The sequence below is a fragment of the Felis catus genome, chromosome A3 (assembly GCF_018350175.1).
Source record: "Felis catus isolate Fca126 chromosome A3, F.catus_Fca126_mat1.0, whole genome shotgun sequence".
Lineage (NCBI taxonomy): Eukaryota > Metazoa > Chordata > Mammalia > Carnivora > Felidae > Felis > Felis catus.
In genome coordinates this window covers 98,100,200-98,114,276 of record NC_058370.1, presented here as the reverse complement: position 1 = coordinate 98,114,276, position 14,077 = coordinate 98,100,200, and the positions used below count along the sequence as shown (strand labels likewise).

General features: G+C 37.1%; 1 protein-coding gene across 4 annotated transcripts in view; it reads right to left on the bottom strand.

The window, feature by feature from the left end:
* Positions 1 to 14,077, bottom strand: part of LOC101083672 (ADP-ribosylation factor-like protein 5A) — a 761,586-nt gene that overhangs the window by 521,809 nt on the left and 225,700 nt on the right. For all 4 annotated transcript variants that reach the window (XM_045054468.1, XM_045054469.1, XM_045054470.1 and 1 more), the window contains one exon: positions 13,669 to 13,759. The gene's annotated coding sequence lies outside the window, so the exon portion shown is untranslated. The remainder of the gene's footprint in view (positions 1 to 13,668; positions 13,760 to 14,077) is intronic.

Genomic DNA, 14,077 nt, shown 5'->3' with positions numbered 1-14,077 from the left:
ATATTTTATTTAACCCATAAACCCAAAATATTATTATACCATATAATCAATATAAAATGAGATTTTTAAAAATATTTTAAAGTATTTGAAATTCCATGGGAATTTCAGTTACCCTTGAAATATGAACCACTCTGTCTCTCTCTGTCCCAAAAATAAATAAACGTTGAAAAAAAAAAAAGAAATATGAACCACTCATATTTCAATAGTTACATAAGCCCTGTGGCTACTAAATTGGGCAGTACAGTGATAGAAGTTTCCTAGATGATATAAAAGATCCATCCTCAAAGGTTACTTCCACTTTTAAGATTTATTTATTTATTCACTTGTTTAAAGGTCAAATAACAATAGACAGACTTCCAAGAGGGTAAAACAGCTTTACTGAGCATTTTCTTAGCTGGACACAGGGAGAAGAAGCCATGTCATTGGTCATTTTCAAAAAAGAAAGTAAACACAAATTGACTTTTTCTTTTTCACAGACTTGAATTGAAAAGAAAATGCTGTAGGGGGCGCCTGGGTAGCTCAGTTGGTTAAGCATCTGACTTTGATTCAGGTCATGATCTCTTGGTTCATGAGTTGGAGCCTCATGTGGGGCTTTGTGCTGACAGCTCAGAGCCTGGAGCCTGCTTCAGATTCCATGTCTACCTCTCTCTCTGTCCCTCCCCCTCTCTCTCTCTCAAAAATAAATAAACATTGATTTTTTTCTAATGCTGAAGTAAAGGCAACTGGTGAGACAAAGAAATGAACTTACTTCGAGCTGTATCTATTGGCCATTGGTTTTGTGCACAACATTATGGAGAAATCAAAGTCCATACCCTCACATAGCATATTATGAAATATGGGGAAGCCAGACATAACTCACATAGAAAACTAACTAATATTAAGCAGTGTGAAAGAGTACGAAAGAGGTTCTCAGGGGAAAGTGTCCTATAAAAAACCATGGAACAAAAATCATTATTGGCATTCAGAGGAGACTTCCCAACGAACCGGCAGGCCTGAGCTGAGCCCAGGATGATGGGCAGTGGTCACACAAGTGCAGAGAATCTCAGCAGAAGCAATCAAGCGAGGGTGTACCAGGAAGACTTTTTTTCATGGGCAAAAGGTAAAGCAGGATAGACTGCAAGGATACTATTGGTATTCTTTATTGTTCACACATTATTAGTGCAGCTACCTCACCTGGGTGGTGGGACTTTTCAAATGTACCAGCTACTGAAAGGGAATAAAATTTTTTAAAAAATGTCCTTTGACTCTTGTACCTTATCTTCACTATCTGTATCTTCCTAATCCCATCCTCACTGATACAAATAGGCATTTGATGCTGACAATGGGCCACCTGCAAGCTTGGAGCAGGGGTGCTAACTGAAATTGGATCCCTATACCAAACATCTGCACTGGGTGTATCTTGGACAAAGGAGTAGAGATCAGGCTAAAAGAGGAGACCAAATGGACAGGCTACATTTCCAAACGAGAGGATAAAACTCTATGGTTCAAATTAGACAGACTGAGTTTAAGATTTCTAGTGCTGTGAGAGGAAGAGGGGAGACAATGGGTACCATGGAGTCAAACAAGCCTCTGGGCACTTTAGCTGGCAATCAGATACAATTCTAATAGGGAAATGAGAAATGGTGGGTTTTGGAGAAGAGGTTGAAAAATGAGAACAAAAATGTTTCTGTTTTCTCAGGTCAAATACTTTGGTCTTATTCACGATTCCCCTTCCTCCTTCCTACCTCACACACAATTTGCCATCAAATCCTGTGGGCGCTACTTTCAAAAATATCCAAATCCTGACCTCACTTCACCACCAAAGGCTGCTACCACTCTGGTATCAACTCTTTTAACCAGGTCCCCTTTTGTCCTTCTCTCAGCACAGTGGGATTCTTTTAAAACATGAATAAAATTATGTAACTCTTCTTTTTTGTTTTCCCATCTCACTCAAAATAAAAAATGCATATCTGTGCTCTAAAATCCTCTGCATGATCTGTCTTCCCCTTACCCCCTGCAACTTCCCTTCTAACTTCATATCCTTTATTCTCTTCCACGCTCACTCTGCACACTGAGATTCTTGTTGTTTCTCAAAAACTCCAGCTATAGTTCACCTACAGGCCTTGGAACTTGCTGTTTCCTTTATTTTATGTGCCTTTCCCCAAGCTGTCTTCATAGCAAGCTCACCTGCTTCATTCTCACCTTCCAGTGAACCCTCTCCAGTCATCACATTAAAAAATTTCACCTGGTACCTCCAATGCTCATTTAGTGTCTAATTATTTTCTCCTTAGTACATATCCCTATTTAACATGCTGCATATAATTACTTATTTATCATGTTCATTATCTTCCTGTTGACACTGAAATAGAAGCTCCAAGAAGGAAGAGATTTTTGCCTTTTTGCATTCTGCTATATCCCCAGTGCATAAAACAGTATTTGACACATAGTAGGCACTGAATAAATACATACGAATTAATGGACGGATGTTACAGAGGGAGACAGAATGCACGTTATCTTGTTTGACAATAGTATGTAGTAGATAAAAAGTAATGAGTAAGAGATAAAACATTTTTTCCCTAGCAACTCAAAACGTGGTTTTCTCTGCATCTGGGTTGCCAGAGAAGGCTTCTGGAGATATACAGAGTAGCTACAGGTAACTGAGGGGCAGGGGAAGAAATCAGGCACCCCTATGAAGAGGAATCCAGGAGCAAAAGTAAGACATAAAATAAATACGGTGCAGATATTATTTTCACAAGGCACAAACACAAATGTACAAGCATAACTTAAAAAAAAATATTCTATAGCTGAGATTGAACACTTGTGCCTACCTGATGACAGGCAAATTAATCTTGGGCTCTACTGATCAAGATGTGGACATACATTCCATGGCACTACTCTAGTTTAGGTAAGCTTCAGAGCTAAAATAAAATCAAGTGAGAGGGAGCAAGGGCAAAAATAATCTGAATGCAAGTGACTTTTAAGCTCAAAATGGTTGTAATTAATGAACCTTAACCAGGTTACATGGCACTTACCTAGTATAATTTATTTATCTATCGTCTATTGGTCTATAACTGGACCAGATTTATACAGGCCCTCAATACCAAACTTTGGAAATAAATATTTTTTGCCCAGGAATAAGAAGCCCTGTGCAAGAGGCCCTCAGGCAGTTGTCCCACAAACCAGAAAATAGAAAGTAGGATGTAGTTAAGAGCTTGCATGTGTCATAATGCCCATATGCTATGAAAATGGGTTGAAGATGGCCCTTGTATTTTGGCCCTATGTTGTTTACTTCTTCACAGCAGTGTAGGACTATTAGCTCAAAAGTCCACTGGTGCCACAGTCAAAACTTTACACTTCCAACTGATTTTTTAAAAGTAGCTCAAATAAGTAATTTCAGCCATTTAGTGCTTGCCTGCTTTGTATAAAACACAAAAGTGCACCCAACATCTGTTAGCAATAAATAAGACAAACCTTGGGCCTATAAAGACTCAGGCCACTGCTGAACGCTTCTGAGCTCTCTAAGAGACTCCCCATCCTGATGCTGAGTAACATCCCCTAGACACACAAGATCCTCTCTAATTCTCTTTTCCCTCAGGAGTTACCTAGACCCCTTCCCCTTCATTGTCTCTGTAAGGTCTTGTGACTTCAGGGATTACTTCTTGCGTGCAAAGGGAAGTTTCCCTTCCCTGTCAAAGTTCACCCAAATAAAGCTTGTGTATTACTGCCACTACATGGTCATATAATTATCCTTGATCAGCCCCCAAATCCTCCAACTCAGTCAAAGGAGCATTAAACTGTTTACTATTAGGCATTAGAAGACCTACAGGACAGGGAAGCTCATTCTGTTCTTGTTTTATTCTGCCCTATCCCCTCATCCATTCCAGAAATTTACACAGAAAAGCATTTTGTCTTCTTTCTGTTCCTCCCATTTTCTCATCTTTCCAAATAATTTTTCCATTTGTTGGTCTTTAAGCATATTATTATTTAATTTTATTATTTCAATTCATTTTTTCTCCCCCTTTCTCTTAAGGCAACAAAAAATGATCTCTCAATGCAATTAATATAAAGCAGCAAAGACTGACCAACTTTTCTTCCAACCAGTTTTCTCTGTTTGGGAGCATCCATAGGATTTATACATAGAATAAACATCAGCCCTCAAGAAGTAAATTTATTAAAACAAAACAAACAGAGGGGCGCCTGGGTGGCTCAGTCGGTTAAGCGTCCGACTTCGGCTCAGGTCATGATCTCGCGGTTTGTGAGTTCGAGCCCCACGTCGGGCTCTGTGCTGACAGCTCAGAGCCAGGAGCCTGCTTCAGATTCTGTGTCTCCTCTCTCTGCCCCTCCCATGCTCATGCTCTGTTTCTGTCTCTCAATAATAAATAAACATTAAAAAATTTAAAAAAAAACAAAACAAACAAAAACTAAAAGTTGTACTCTGCTTTCCAGTACACACTCTTTTCTCAATATAGCTTATCAAGTTTCCATTCTCCCCCCTCCAGTCTTTCTTTCCTAGGCCAAGTTTGTTTTCCAGTTTCTCTGAAAGCCCTTGATTTCCTACCTGGCCTCACTTCTCTATTTTTGTTATCGGGGATACTGGTCTTGAGATATGATGACCTCTATAATCTATATTTGTATCTCAAGCTTCTCCTTAATTAACTTCCTGCTTCTTTAGGTCTACAATCTATTTATTCTTCTTTCCTTTCTGTTTCATCATACTGATTATACCTTTTTTTTTTTTTTGGACGTATTCTTTGACCATCAAAGTGACTATAGCATCAGTCAACTCTACACATGAGAGACAATGCAAGTAGTCACAGTGTACGGACTGTATGGGTATTTTTCCCCTAAGAAAAAGACATTATAGAAAAAAAAACATTTTATCAATATCTGCTTCATTTAGAAAAATGGAGTATTATAGTAATAATAATAATAAAATAATGAGCTATCAAGCCATAAAAAGATATGGAGGAACATTTAATTCATATTTCCTAATGAAAGAAGCCAGTCTGAAAAGGCTATGTAAGGTATGATTTTGACTAATTCACATTTTGGAAAAGACAAAACCATAAAGACAGTAAAAAAAAATCAGTAGTTGCTAGTGATTCGGGGGTGGGAGGTGGAGGATGAATAGGTGAAAATGGGATTTTTAGGGAAGAGAAAGTATCCTGTGTGAAAATTTAATGGAGGAAAACACACATTTGTCAAACCCATAGAGCTTATACAGCAAAGCGTGCATGTGCATCTTAATGTAAACTACAGACTCTAGTTAATAATAACATATTAGTATTCGTTTACCAATTTTAACAAATCCCACCAATGCAAGATGTAAATAACAGAGGAAAGTCGGGGGTCACTTGGGGGACACATGGAATTCTGTGTACCATCTGCTCAATTATTCTGTAAATCTAAAACTGTACTAAAAAATAAAGTCTAGTAATTATTAAAAGAAAAGAAGAGAAGAGAAGAGAAGAGAAGAGAAGAGAAGAGAAAAGAAAAGAAAAGAAAAGAAAAGAAAAGAAAAGAAAAGAAAAGAAAAGAAAAGAAAAGAAAAGAAACCCAAATTGATGTACTCAAGGACTAGAGACTGAGGAATATTTCCAGTAGCAATAGGTTTAAAGACTAACAATAGCCATAGTTAGCATGTTTACTGCTAATGCAATTGTAGCAATTGTAAATTGACTGTTATCATAAATGGGCCTGCACATTGTAAAATAAATCCCATGGCTTTTATGTGTGCCAGAAATGGGTTCTTAACATGTAAATGGGCTCCCTTACATTGCAGTATAAATTCCATATGATTATACTGATATAATAAATCAAGCAGTACACTATTAGGAAATAGTGGAGTTGCGATGGTTTGTTGGTTTTCATTTAAAAACTTCCTAAAGGAGAGATGTAAAATCAGAGAAATTAATTTAACCACTGCCAAGGACAGTCTTTCACCCTGGTAACTGCAGCAGGGGCTGATGCTGTTGATAGTCTGTGAGATAAACATTCCCTTTCTACAAAATATAAATCAAAAGTCCCATGATTGATGCCTCAAATGCTGTTTGGATATGTGAGTGAGAAGGCAGCTTGAAAAGAAGGGTCAGTGCCAGTTTGAAGGAAAAATCTGTACTACTGCAAGTTTACTTATCCTCTCCCTGTTTTGATCCCATTCAACAAAATCCTGTTTTGTTTTGTTTTGTTTCCAAATCACTCTCTCATCCTAGCAGAACAATAAACAACAAACTAACAAATGAATTAACTAACAAACACTACCCTCCCAAGTTTCTCTGCTATTACTTTGTCTATTTCATAAGATTAAATTAGGTATGAAACCCTGCCTATATAATAAATTTTCAAAAACCCTAATATCAGAAATATGATGCTTCTGATTTTGCCACATAGTTGGAGGTTTACAGTACATTGCACATTTCTAAGGCAAGACACTCCATATAGAGAAGGCATCACAGCCTGTAATGTTGCACCCTCACAAAGAAACATACACCTCAGGCTTATACTAAGATGAAGGCTAGTAACCTTTTGAAAAAAGAGAAAACATAAGTTGATCTAATTCCCAAATCACTACAAAATGTATAAATTAAACATCAAGAATGTAAATTATTAAAAATAAAAAAGTGTCATATATCTTTCAATGTCCTTCCCAGCCTTCGCATCTCCTCAAACAATTCTTGAAGATAACTAAAAGAGTAGATACTTTGTAGAACAGCAACTTATTTTCCACTACCTAACCAACAATAACTGCTCCATCACCACGCTTCTTTATCATCTCCATTAAAATGAAATCGTAGGGGTGCCTGGGTGGCTCAGTTAGTTAAGCATCTGACTCTTGCATTTGGCTCAGGTCATGATCCAGACCCACCTCCCTCTGGGATTTTCTCTCCCTCTCTCTGCCCCTCCCCTGCTCGCTTTGTCACTCAAAATAAATAAATAAATAAATAAATAAATAAATAAATAAATAAATAGGTAAGTAAATAAGAAATTGTAGTCTTTATACCCAGATATTAATATATATTTTAAATATAATATTATTTCTATCCTTAGAACCCCTCAGTAGCTTTTAATTCTATTATGATAAAGTGCAAAATCCTTACACTGTCCTACAAGGTTTGGAATCGTATAGGGTCTTATCCTCTTTTTCAACTTCCATGGTAATACTCCTGACCCATTTTACAATCTTTGTCTCAACCACACCAGTCTGTGAAATTTACATGCTGTCCTAATCTCAAGTACTATACACATGATCATAGTCTCTGACTGGAATATTCTTCCCATCTATCCTTTATTTTGCTCAGCTTCTCTATACTCTTTCTTCAGATATTATATTAAACACAACTTTAATTTTTTTTCATTGTTATCGCCTCATGCATTATGTTTGCTTACTATCTGTCCTCTCCAACAAGAATACACACTCCTTTAAGAGCAAGACCATTGAATGTTTGATTTGTTGTTTTATCTCTAAAACTTAGAACAGTTCCTGGCATAAAGTAGTGGATAAATAAATATTTATTCAATGAATGAATGAATAAGTGAATGAATGAATGAATGAATGAATAAAATACTTAAGGTAAATTTTGCTTGCTATCTATCACTGGATTAAGTTAAATCCTCTGTTAAAAGTTCATATAGTATGTCATAAATAATTTTGATACTTCTCATCTCCTCATCCTTAATTTGTGTATTTCCATTGGTTAAAAAAATATCCTACAGTGCCCTCTTGTAAGTAAGCATCAAATCAAATTTAAACAGCATAATTCATGAAAATAACCAAATATCTCTCTTGGTATACAAATCTGTCTCCATTGATTTATATCCATTAAAGTTTTTCAATGGCTGAGAAAAGAAGGAGCATTATTCTGAGATCTATGGTACCTTTTAATAACTTTTCAAAATGTGTTAAGGTGCTCTACCAGGTCTTTGTGAAGTTTCTTTCCCATCATTAATGATGTTCTTTTCTGCAGATGGCAACCCTATTCCACTCCCTGTTTATCTGTTAGTATATATTACATTTATTATGTACATTGGGCAATTACATTAAAAGAATGAAATGAATATGATTTCATTATACATTTTTAGTATTAATCACTTTAAACTTCCTATCTTTGTGGATACCCAAGAAGTATTTAACTAGATTGTAACTATAACAAGAGTTAGAAGAGTAAGAAAGGGCTTAACCCTCCCCTCAGTGTGACTAAACTTCGGACAGGTTTCTTCCCGATTACAGGTTTCCCTTTTTTTTTAATACAAAATTTATTGTCAAATTGGTTTCCATACAACACCCAGTGCTCATCCCAACAGGTGCCCTCCTCAATGTCCATCACCCACTTTCACCTCCCTCCCACCCCTCATCAACCCTCAGCTTATTCTCAGTTTTTAAGAGTCTCTTATGGTTTGCCTCCCTCCCTCTCTTTTTTTTCCCTTCTCTCCCCCATGGTCTTCTGTTAAGTTTCTCAGGATCCACATAAGAGTGAAAACATATGGTATCTGTCTTTCTCTGTATGACTTATCTCACTTAGCATAACAGTTTCCAGTTCCATCCACGTTGCTACAAAAGGCCATATTTCATTCAGGCTGCTGTCCTAAATCTGCACTACATAATCTACATTTGGGAAAATCATTCATATTCTAGGACTCATTGCCCTTATCATTCAAAAACAAACAAACAAACAAACAAAAAACTATCAAACGCCTACCTTGTGTAAATAAAGTGCTAAGAGCTAGAGAAAAAAATAGCAAGCAAGATACAGTTGTGTTTATTGTGGCAATTGCATTTAGTAGAGGAGACTGTGAATAATGCAAGTAACAGAATTTACTTGGACTATACTCAGAAATCTGAAGTCAATAAATAAGATATTGTCATAATGTATACTTTTGGAAGATTATAGTTTTGATAGGTTTGGTGAGGAATTTTAAGCCAAGGCATTTGATATCTTAGGTAAGTTTGAAGAAAGTGACAGGGTCAGTCTACTGAGAAGATTCTAGGCTAAGAAACACAAGGTTCCATGTGGAGGATTAAAGATGGCCTATTCCCAATGAGAGATGGTATTTTTCTTCTACCCCTAAATCTGGGGAGATTCTGTGACTGCTTTGACCTATAAAATAGCAGAAATGATGCTAGCCAGTATATGGGACAGGCCTATGAGACTGGAATTTCTCCTGGAATTTTCTCCTGGAACCCTATGCTGTCTTGTAAAAAAACGTAACGTAACATAACATAACATAACATAACATAACATAACATAACATAACATAACATAACACAGCATGAGAGACCAGGGGGAGAGGCTCTGAGACAACATGAAGAGAAAGAGAAACCCAGTTTAGTTAGCCTTTCTGCCAATCCTTCAAGGCATCAGGCATGTGAGTAAATCTATCATGGACCCTCCATACAAGACCATCCACCGGCTGAAAACACCAAGTAGCCTCAGTTAATGCCAGATGGAGCAAAAGAACCACCCTGCTGAGTTCTGTCCAATTTTATAATAAAACATCCCTCAGATATAATACAGTTTGTGATAGTTTGTTATGTAGCAATAAAAACTTATTGAAATTAACTTATCCTGAGAAATATTCAAAAGCTAGAACTAGATACACTGCATGAGAGGCAGGTGAACTGAGAAGACACTGGACATGCAGGCAGAGGGAAATGATGCTATTTTAGGTCATGAATTTTACTTAAGAGTAGTAGGACACTATTAATGAGACTGTAAAACAAATGTGATATAGAATGCCTTTATACTTGAAAACACCTCTCAGATTAGAAGGATGGACAGATTTCAGAACGATAAAAGTGAAAGCAAGAAACACAGTAACGCTTGCAATTATGCAGGAAGAAGATGATAGCAGTTTGGTACATGATGGTGTCAGTAGAGAAAGAATAGACACATTTGAAATAGATTTTGGAACCAGAACTAAAATGGGTTTTGTAAGAAGGGTCCCCTCATGGTTGCCATTTGGGTGGCAAAGTGGGTGATTTGCTATTAGCCACCTCCCATTTAATAGGGTAAGGGAAGAATTCTACAGTGTCACTTTACATGGGTTAAGGGACAGACTTGAATGGTGAAACTTACAAAGCCAGTGTCTGTGCAGGAAACCAAAGCATAGTTCCCCAGTTACACATGGTAAGAAGTCCTAGAGTCAGGGCTGAACTCACAGGGTAGATCTGCATTCGGGTGAAGGTATCTCACAACTCCTGCTAATATGCCTTCTTACAAGATTTTTTTTTCAAAAAGGAAAACAAATTATCTGGATGCCACACAGTACATATTGGCTGCCAACTTTTCACAGGTGTTTGGGAATACCAACTGCCCAGCATATGTTCACTCTGGGAGCTACTGAAATAGCTTCTGTTTAGGGAAGGAGAACCCAAGTCCATTCCTACTTGGAGAAAGAGGAATACATTACTAGGGTCATTTTCAATATTTGTTCCATTCATCAAAGTAAAACTTTCTGCTAACACTGATTACAGCATTTTGGCACCGAAAAGAGAGAGATCAAAGGTAAATTCTAGATGCCTGGCTTGACACCGGAGAAAGCTTGTGGTATCATTTACTAATGTGGAAAACTGAGGGATGGACAGTTTTGAGATTTTTTTATTCCCATTTTTTTTTGTGTGTGGAGCCCAACAAAGGGCTTGAACTCACGACCCTGAGACCAAGACCTGAGCCGAGATTAAGAGTCAGATGCTTAACTGAGCCATGAGGCGCCCCTGAATTTTTTTTTAAATCATAATTTGTTCTACACAAGATGCACTTGAGATTACCTCTGAGAACCTAATCAGAAATGTTGATAGTAGGTGTCTGAATACTTGAGTCAAGGGTCCAAAAGAGAGATAAGCCAAAAAGATATACATGTTGGAATCATCAGGATGTAGATGGAATTTAAAGTCATGGGGATCAGTATAATACCAGAATACCACCAGAATAAAACAAAGAGAAAATGAAAGGTCTCAATCTCAGCACACCCCAAATTTCAGAAATTAAAAAGTTGAGGAAAACTAGCCAACAATCCTAAGATGGACTGTCCAGTGAGAAAAGAGGGGAACCAAACAGTTCCTTTAAGTCAATATCTCCAGAAAGGAAGAACTGAATGCACGTGTCAAACACTGCCATAGTTCAGATAACAGGAAGACTGAGAAATGGCCATTAGAATTGGTAACAAGGAAGTCCATATTATCTTTGACAACAATAATACCAGTAGAATGATAGGGATGAGCGACTACAGGGGAGAATGTAAGAGATGAGAGTGTAATGAACACTTCTGAAGTACTTTGCTGTAAAGAGGAAAGGAGAGATGCCATGAGGACTGAAATATTTGTTGTTGTCAATGTTTTCTTATAAAAATGGAAATGTCTTTACCACCTCGCTCAGAAACTTGCAGATGCAGGCGGTGTTATGAGATGCTATCCACTCTAGAGATGGAATAAACTTGGGTTAATTAAGCAGTGCTCCCCAATATCCTCAAAAGCACTGAATCTCAGTAAGTAAAAAAAAAATCACAGTAAATCTATCAATCTATCTATCCATCCATCCAATCTATCTTTACTGTAGTTTTTTGGCCATTTGCTACTTTTCCTCATCTCTGTTATCTCTGAAACAGATCTATGTTACCTTTGATGCCAGAAAATAAATGATAAATACCATAGAATTTCTTTTTTAAAAGACAATTTATTAAAGGATAACATGATAATACAAGACATAGTGAATTATCACAAAGTGAGCACACCATGTAAACCTTTCCCAGGTGAAGAAATAGCACACAATGGCATCCCAAATCCCCTGCAGTGCCCCTCCCAATCACTATCCTCTTTCTCTTTCCCAGTTAGATAGTATCCTGAATTCTAACATTAGAAATACATTCTGGATATTTTTCATCTTTTCAAAACAAAAAATATCCAACACATATAAAAGTAGAAAGAATGGCTTAACGAAGCCCCATACACCTGCCTCCTGGCCTCAATAACTATCAACTCATGGACAATGTTTTTACTTCTGTCAAATGATTCTCAAACTGTGGTGCCTGTGCCAGCAGCAGCAGCATCGCTCAAGAACTTGTTAGAAACGCAAATCTTTAGGCTCCATCCTAGACATACTCAATCATGAACTCTAGAAACAGAACCTAGCAATCATCTTTCAGGTAATTCTAATGCATACAAATGCTTGAAAGCCTTTCATCTAGACTCAGACAAATGCCCTTCCTCTACTAGATTAGTTTGATGCACACTCTGTATATCTATCTTTACATATCTTTTGATTTCTGCCATGAATATTTAAACATGATCCCTAATACAAATAACAATGCATTCTGAATATCAATAAATATCTGGTCAGTGTTCAGATTACTTCATATATTTGAAGTCTATCTGCTTCAACCAGAACCCAGGTAAGGCTTCTGCACTCACTTTGTTGAATATATTTATTACAGATATTTAATTTATCATTTCTCCTCTTCCTCATAGCCTCTTTTCTCCCTCCCTCCCTCCCTCCCTACCCCTCCCTCCTTCTCTCTCTCTTTCTCACTCTCTCAATCTTTCTCTTCTATGCAGTGGAACTGTTGAATAAAATTGATCATTTGTCTGTAGAATTTCTCTGAGCCTGGGTTTGGCTTACTGCATCTTAATGAGTATGTGTGTACATGTGTGTACACACACACACACACACACACACATAACAGCTTCATCTATTCCATGTTTTCTGAAAATTGATAGTCAGATCTAGTGACTTTATAATGATTAGATTACATTTGTTGAGAGCGTTAAGAACTTTTTTTTCCTATGTGTCATTTTGACACTGCAGTTTTAAGAAAAAACCGTGACCAAAGAAAGAAGTTTTAGAAGTTAGAACAAAAAGATGAGGAGGTGTAGACTGGAATGGACAAGGAGACAGGCTAGCTGGGAAGTCACAAAATTGGCAAAAGTACAGTGATTACCCCATGTTTTAGCTGTTGATGAGAAACATGGAAAATGGGAAATAATTGAGAGATATGATAAAAAAAATTGGCTTTGGTTGGGACCCTTGGGTGGTTCAGTCGGTTAAGCATCTGACTTTGGCTTAGGTCATGATCTCACAGCTCATGAGTTCAAACCCTGTGTTGGGCTCTGTGCTGACAGCTCAGAGCCTGAAGCCTCCTTCACATTCTGTGTCTCCCTCCTCTTGCCCATCCCCACTCACACTCTGTGTCTCCATCTCCTTCAAAAATAAATAAACATTAAAAAAAATTTTTAAAAACAGCCTTGGTGACTAGAAATCAAAGATAAATCCAGGTTTCAATCCTGGTTTCTTGATATAGTGGCGTCATTCACAAAATACTGTTTAGATTAATATTAGGAAGACATTTCTGAAGTAAAGTTTTGCATTTAATTTACACAAAATTCATTTATGATGGCTGTTCAGTGATCCATAGAAAGCTGCAGTGTCCTCAGGTATAACTGGCTATATTTTCCCTCTTCCTTTATATTTCCATAATAAGAGTTCTGCAAAATCACTTCTACAATATTGCTTCACCTTTATAACCTGCTTAGGTCTGCTGTGTCTCCCATTAATTTAGGAAGAACAATCATTTTCTCGATGTTTCATTACCTTTCATTTGATTTTTAAATAATACCAACCTCTCATTATGAATATTTTAATGTTCCTATCTTGTACACAAAATAAAAATTCAAATTATTAATTAGTTTACCAGACTCACCAGGTTGTCTCTGTGTCTCAGGTCCCTGTGCTTTCCAGAGGGGTTCCCCTTCCTGCTCTATCTTCCCTCCACTCATGTGATCCAAAGGAGTCTACAATGAATAATACTGATATTTTTAGGAAAAAAACTGGATGGAAGTGATCTCAACACATTTCACTGCTCATCACAAGTAATTTTTCTGTAGGATATGAAATGAAATGGTTACTTGTTTTGTAGGATTAATTCGAGGAATAAGTAAGATAGTATGTTAAGAACCTAATATATGCTTTGGCATAAAATGCATAAAAAAGGGGGATTAAGTAAGGTTTGTTGGCTGACTCAGGTGAACAGTGTAACCTGCACAATTTTCTTGGTGTTATCTGCATGGAATAAAGAATTCCATGAAGGATTCTTTTCCCTCCCTGGAGCT